Source organism: Oncorhynchus nerka, unplaced genomic scaffold (genome assembly GCF_034236695.1).
Source record: "Oncorhynchus nerka isolate Pitt River unplaced genomic scaffold, Oner_Uvic_2.0 unplaced_scaffold_4563, whole genome shotgun sequence".
NCBI classification, from domain to species: Eukaryota; Metazoa; Chordata; class Actinopteri; order Salmoniformes; family Salmonidae; genus Oncorhynchus; species Oncorhynchus nerka.
The window spans coordinates 7,501-15,594 of record NW_027036737.1 but is presented as its reverse complement, the minus strand read 5'-3'; the positions used below and the strand labels follow the sequence as shown (position 1 = coordinate 15,594).

At 40.1% G+C, this 8,094-nt stretch overlaps 1 long non-coding RNA gene across 1 annotated transcript in view; it reads right to left on the bottom strand.

Annotated features, from left to right (window-relative positions):
- Positions 1-475: 475 nt before the first annotated feature.
- LOC135566511 (uncharacterized) overlaps positions 476-8,094 on the bottom strand; it is a 13,027-nt gene continuing 5,408 nt past the window's right edge. Inside the window, exons 3-4 of the long non-coding RNA XR_010462113.1 lie at positions 1,717-1,888; positions 476-543 (exon numbers count right to left, since the gene is read on the bottom strand). This is a non-coding gene — a long non-coding RNA (uncharacterized LOC135566511). The remainder of the gene's footprint in view (positions 544-1,716; positions 1,889-8,094) is intronic.

Here is an 8,094-nt window from a genome sequence, read left to right as displayed (position 1 = left end):
GGGAGAGAGAGAGAGAGGGAGAGATGGGGGAGAGAGATCGGAGGAGAGAGAGGAAGGGGAGAGAGAGAGAGATGGGGGAGAGAGATCGGGGGAGAGATAAAGGGGGAGAGAGAGATGGGGGAGAGAAAGAGATGGGGAGAAGAGAGAGAAAGAGAGAGAAAGAGTTATGGGGGAGAAGAACAGAAATAGAATAGAATAAAACGTAATATAAATGAAAATTAAAGAATAGAATAATATAACAGAAAGAATAGAACAGAATAGAATAGAACAGAACAGAACAATAATGAATAGAACAGAATAGAACAGAATAGAACATAATAGAATGGAATAGAACAGAACATAATGGAATAGAACAGAATAGAACAAAATGAAATAGAACAGAACAGAATAGAACAGAACAGAATAGAAGCGTGTGTGTTACCTCGTCCTGTCCTGTGAAATCTTCCTCCTTCAGGTTCTCTCCTGTTTCTCTTCTTCCAGCAGGTCCAGCCAGATCTTAGCTTCACTGTGGAACTGCTCCACCTCCACCGCTGATGCTGCTGCCTACACACACACACACACACACACACACACACACACACACACACACACACACACACACACACACACACACACACACACACACACAATCATGTAACCTTTGATGCACTGTTGTGCATCATGGCCTAAGGAAATGACTAAGATATTTCTCCATTTGAGAATATTGTCTGACTGTTTGTGGAGGATCTCTTCATATAAACACACAGGACTGTAGAGGATAGAGAGAGATGTGGTCAATGAACTGGCTTAGTTAGAGGGAAGGGGGTCAGTATAGAGAGAGATGTGGTCAATGAACTGGCTTAGTTAGAGGGCAGGGGGTCAGTATAGAGAGAGATGTGGTCAATGAACTGGCTTAGTTAGAGGGCAGGGGGTCAGTATAGAGAGAGTGTGGTCAATGAACTGGCTTAGTTAGAGGGCAGGGGGTCGGTATAGAGAGATGTGGTCAATGAACTGGCTTTTAGTTAGGAGGGAAGAGGGGTCAGTGATAGAGAGATGATGTGTCAATGAATCTGGCTTAGTTAGAGGGCAGGGGGTCAGTATAGAGAGATATGTGGTCAATAGAACTGGCTTAGTTAGGAGTGGCAAGCAGGGGTCAGTATAGAGAGATGTGGTCAATGAACTGGCTTAGTTAGGAGGGCAGGGGGGCAGTATAGTGAGAGATGTGGTCAATGAACTGGCTTAGTTAGAGGGCAGGGGGTCAGTATAGAGAGAGATGTGGTCAATGAACTGGCTTAGTTAGAGGGCAGGGGGTCAGTATAGAGAGAGATGTGGTCAATGTACTGGCTTAGTTAGAGGGCAGGGGTCAGTATAGAGAGAGATGTGGTCAATGTACTGGCTTAGTTAGAGGGCAGGGGGTCAGTATGAGAGAGATGTGGTCAATGTACTGGCTTAGTTAGAGGGCAGGGGGTCAGTATAGAGAGAGATGTGGTCAATGAACTGGCTTAGTTAGAGGGCAGGGGTCAGTATAGAGAGAGATGTGGTCAATGTACTGGCTTAGTTAGAGGGCAGGGGTCAGTATAGAGAGAGATGTGGTCAATGAACTGGCTTAGTTAGAGGGCAGGGGGTCAGTATAGAGAGAGATGTGGTCAATTAACTGGCTTAGTTAGAGGGCAGGGGTCAGTATAGAGAGAGATGTGGTCAATGACATGGCTTAGTTAGAGGGCAGGGGGTCAGTACCTGTCCTGCAGTGATGCGCTGTGCGATGCTGTCAAAACGCTGGTTGAGTTTTTCCAGTTTGGGCCCCAGCTGTGCCTGGCAGTGTTCCCCTACAAGTACCCATCAGACCCTGGTGTAGCACCTGCACCGCCTCCACCTTACCATGCATCACCTCCAAGTCCCCACGCAGACCCTGAGAAACACACCATCATTACATAGACACATCATCATGACATGACACCATCATTACAACACATAGACACACCATCATTACACACATAGACACACCATCATTACACACATAGACACACCATCATTACACACATAGACACACCATCATATACACACATAGACACACCATCATATACACACATAGACACACCATCATTACACACATAGACACACCATCATTACACACATAGACACACCATCATTATACACATAGACACACCATCATATACACACATAGACACACCATCATTACACACATAGACACACCATCATTACACACATGGACACATAATCATATACACATAGACACACCATCAATATACACATAGACACACCATCATTACACACATAGACACACCATCATTACACACATATAAACACACCATCATTACACACATAGACACACCATCAATATACACATAGACACACCATCAATATACACATAGACACACCATCATTACACACATAGACACACAATCATTACACACATAGACACACCATCATTATACACACATAGACACACCATCAATACACACATAGACACACCATCATTACACACATAGACACACCATCATTACACACATAGACACACCATCATTACACACATAGACACACCATCAATTACACATATGCACATAGACACACCATCATTACACACACATAGACACACCATCATTACATACATAGACACACCATCATTACACACACATAAACACACCATCATTACACACATAGACACACCATCATTACACACATAGACACACCATCATTACACACATAGACACACCATCATTACACACATAGACACACCATCATTACACACATAGACACACCATCATTACACACATAGACACACCATCATTACACACATAGACACACCATCATTACACACACATAGACACACCATCATTACACACATAGACACACCATCATTACACACACATAGACACACCATCATTACACACATAGACACCATCATTACACACATAGACACCATCATTACACACATAGACACACCATCATTACACACATAGACACACCATCATTACACACATAGTAACATTACATAGACCATCATATACACACATAGACACACCATCATTACACACATAGACACACCATCATTACACACATAGACACACCATCAATACACACATAGACACACCATCATTACACACATAGACACACCATCAATACACACATAGACACACCATCATTACACACATAGACACACCATCATTACACACATAGACACACCATCATTATACACACATAGACACACCATCAATACACACATAGACACACCATCAATACACACATAGACACACCATCATTACACACATAGACACACATCAATATACATCATAGACACACCATCATTACACACATAGACACACAATCATTACACACATAGACACACCATCATTATACACACATAGACACACCATCAATACACACATAGACACACCATCATTACACACATAGACACACCATCATTACACACATAGACACACCATCAATACACACACATAGACACACCATCATTACACACATAGACACACCATCAATACACACATATAAACACACCATCATTACACACATAGACACACCATCAATACACACACATAGACACACCATCATTACACACATAGACACACCATCATTACACACATAGACACACCATCATTACACACATAGACACACCATCAATACACACACATAGACACACCATCATTACACACATAGACACCATCATTACACACATAGACACACCATCATTACACACATAGACACACCATCAATACACACACATAGACACACCATCATTACACACATAGACACACCAACATTACACACATAGACACACCATCATTACACACATAGACACATATTAACACGACACATCATTACAACATAGACACACCATCATTATACACACATAGACACCATCATTACACACACATAGACACACCATCATTACACACATAGACACCATCATTACACACATAGACACCATCATTACACACATAGACACACCATCATTACACACATAGACACCATCATTACACACATAGACACACCATCAATACACACACATAGACACACCATCATTACACACATAGACACCATCATTACACACATAGACACCATCATTACACACATAGACACACCATCAGTAGACAGTATCATTATACACATAGACACACCATCAATACACACACATAGACACACCATCATTACATACATAGACACACCATCATTACACACACATAAACACACCATCATTACACACATAGACACACCATCATTACACACATAGACACACCATCATTACACACATAGACACACCATCATTACACACATAGACACACCATCATTACACACATAGACACACCATCAATACACACACATAGACACACCATCATTACACACATAGACACACCATCAATACACACACATAGACACACCATCATTACACACATAGACACACCATCATTACACACATAGACACACCATCATTACACACATAGACACACCATCAATACACACATAGACACACCATCATTACACACATAGACACACCATCATTACACACATAGACACACAATCATTACACACATAGACACACATAGACACACCATCATTACACACACATAGACACACCATCATTACACACATAGACACACCATCATACACACATAGACACACCATCATTACACACACATAGACACACCATCATTACACACATAGACACACCATCATTACACACATAGACACACCATCATTACACACATAGACACACCATCATTACACACATAGACACACCATCATTACACACATAAACACACCATCATTACACACATAGACACACAATCATTACACACATAGACACACCATCATTACACACATAGACACACAATCATTACACACATAGACACACCATCATTACACACACAGACACACCATCATTACACACATAGACACACAATCATTACACACATATAAACACACCATCATTACACACATAGACACACCATCATTATACACACATAGACACACCATCAATACACACATAGACACACCATCATTACACACATAGACACACAGTCAATATACACATAGACACACCATCAATACACACACATAGACACACCATCATTACACACATAGACACACCATCATTACACACATAGACACACCATCATTACACACACATAAACACACCATCATTACACACATAGACACACCATCAATACACGCATAGACACACCATCAATACACACACATAGACACACCATCATTACATACATAGACACACCATCATTACACACACATAAACACACCATCATTACACACCATCATCACACACACATAAACACACCATCATTACACACATAGACACACCATCATTACACACATAGACACACCATCAATACACACACATAGACACACCATCATTACACACACATAAACACACCATCATTACACACCATCATCACACACACATAAACACACCATCATTACACACATAGACACACCATCATTACACACATAGACACACCATCATTACACACACATAGACACACCATCATTACACACACAGACACACCATCATTACACATAGACACACCATCATTATACACATAGACACACCATCATTACACACACATAGACACACCATCATTACACACACAGACACACCATCATTATACACATAGACACACCATCATTACACACATAAACACACCATCATTATACACACATAGACACACCATCAATACCCACATAGACACACCATCATTACACACCATCATCACACACACATAAACACACCATCATTACACACATAGACACACCATCAATACACACATAGACACACCATCAATATACACATAGACACACCATCATTACACATAGACACACCATCATTACACATGGACACACCATCATTACACATAGACACACCATCATTACACATATAGACACACCATCATTACACATAGACACACCATCATCACACACACATAAAAACACCATCATTACACATAGACACACCATCATTACACACATAGACACACCATCATTACACACATAGACACATCATCATTACACATAGACACACCATCATTACACACATAGACACACCATCATTACACATAGACACACCATCATTACACACATATACACACCATCATTACACATAGACACACCATCATCACACACACATAAACACACCATCATTACACACATAGACACACCATCATTACACATAGACACACCATCATTATACACATAGACACACCATCATTACACACATAAACACACCATCATTACACACATAGACACACCATCATTACACACATAGACACACCATCATTACACACACATAGACACACAATCATTACACACACAGACACACCATCATTACACACATAGACACCATCATTATACACATAGACACACCATCATTACACACATAGACACACCATTACACACATAGACACACAATCATTACACACATAGACACACCATCATTATACACACATAGACACACCATCAATACACACATAGACACACCATCATTACACACATAGACACACCATCATTACACACATAGACACACCATCATTACACACATAAACACACCATCATTACACACATAGACACACCATCATTACACACATAGACACACCATCATTACACACATAGATACACATAGACACACAATCATTATACACACATAGATACACATGGACACACAATCATTACACACACATAGACACACCATCAATACACACATAGACACACCATCATTACACACATAGACACACCATCATTACACACACATAAACACACCATCAATACACACATAGACACACCATCATTACACACAGTCAATATACACATAGACATACCATCATTACACACACATAAACACACCATCATTACACACATAGACACACCATCATTACACACATAGACACACCATCATTACACACATAGACACACCACCATTACACACACATAAACACACCATCAATACACACATAGACACACCATCATTACACACATAAACACACCATCATTACACACATAGACACACCATCATTACACACATAGACACACCATCATTACACACATAGACACACCATCATTACACACACATAGATACACATAGACACACAATCATTATACACACATAGATACACATAGACACACAATCATTACACACATAGACACACCATCAATACACACATAGACACACCATCATTACACACATAGACACACCATCATTACACACACATAAACACACCATCAATACACACATAGACACACCATCATTACACACAGTCAATATACACATAGACATACCATCATTACACACACATAAACACACCATCATTACACACATAGACACACCATCATTACACACATAGACACACCATCATTACACACATAGACACACCATCATTACACACACATAAACACACCATCAATACACACATAGACACACCATCATTACACACATAAACACACCATCATTACACACATAGACACACCATCATTACACACATAGACACACCATCATTACACACATAGACACACCATCATTACACACACATAGATACACATAGACACACAATCATTATACACACATAGATACACATAAACACACAATCATTACACACATAGACACACCATCAATACACACATAGACACACCATCATTACACACATAGACACACCATCATTACACACACATAAACACACCATCAATACACACATAGACACACCATCATTATACACACATAGGCAAACACACACACAATAACAACACAGCTAAGAGACATTGAGGATAGGTAGATGTGTACCTTGAGGACAGGTGTTTTGTGTACCTTGAGGACAGGTGTGTGTGTACCTTGAGGACAGGTGTGTTGTGTACCTTGAGGACAGGTGTATTGTATACCTTGAGGAAAGGTGTATTGTGTACCTTGAGGACAGGTGTATTATGTATCATTATACACACATAGACACACCATCAATACACACATAGACACACCATCATTACACACATAGACACACCATCATTACACACATAGACACACAGTCAATATACACATAGACATACCATCATTACACACACATAAACACACCATCATTACACACA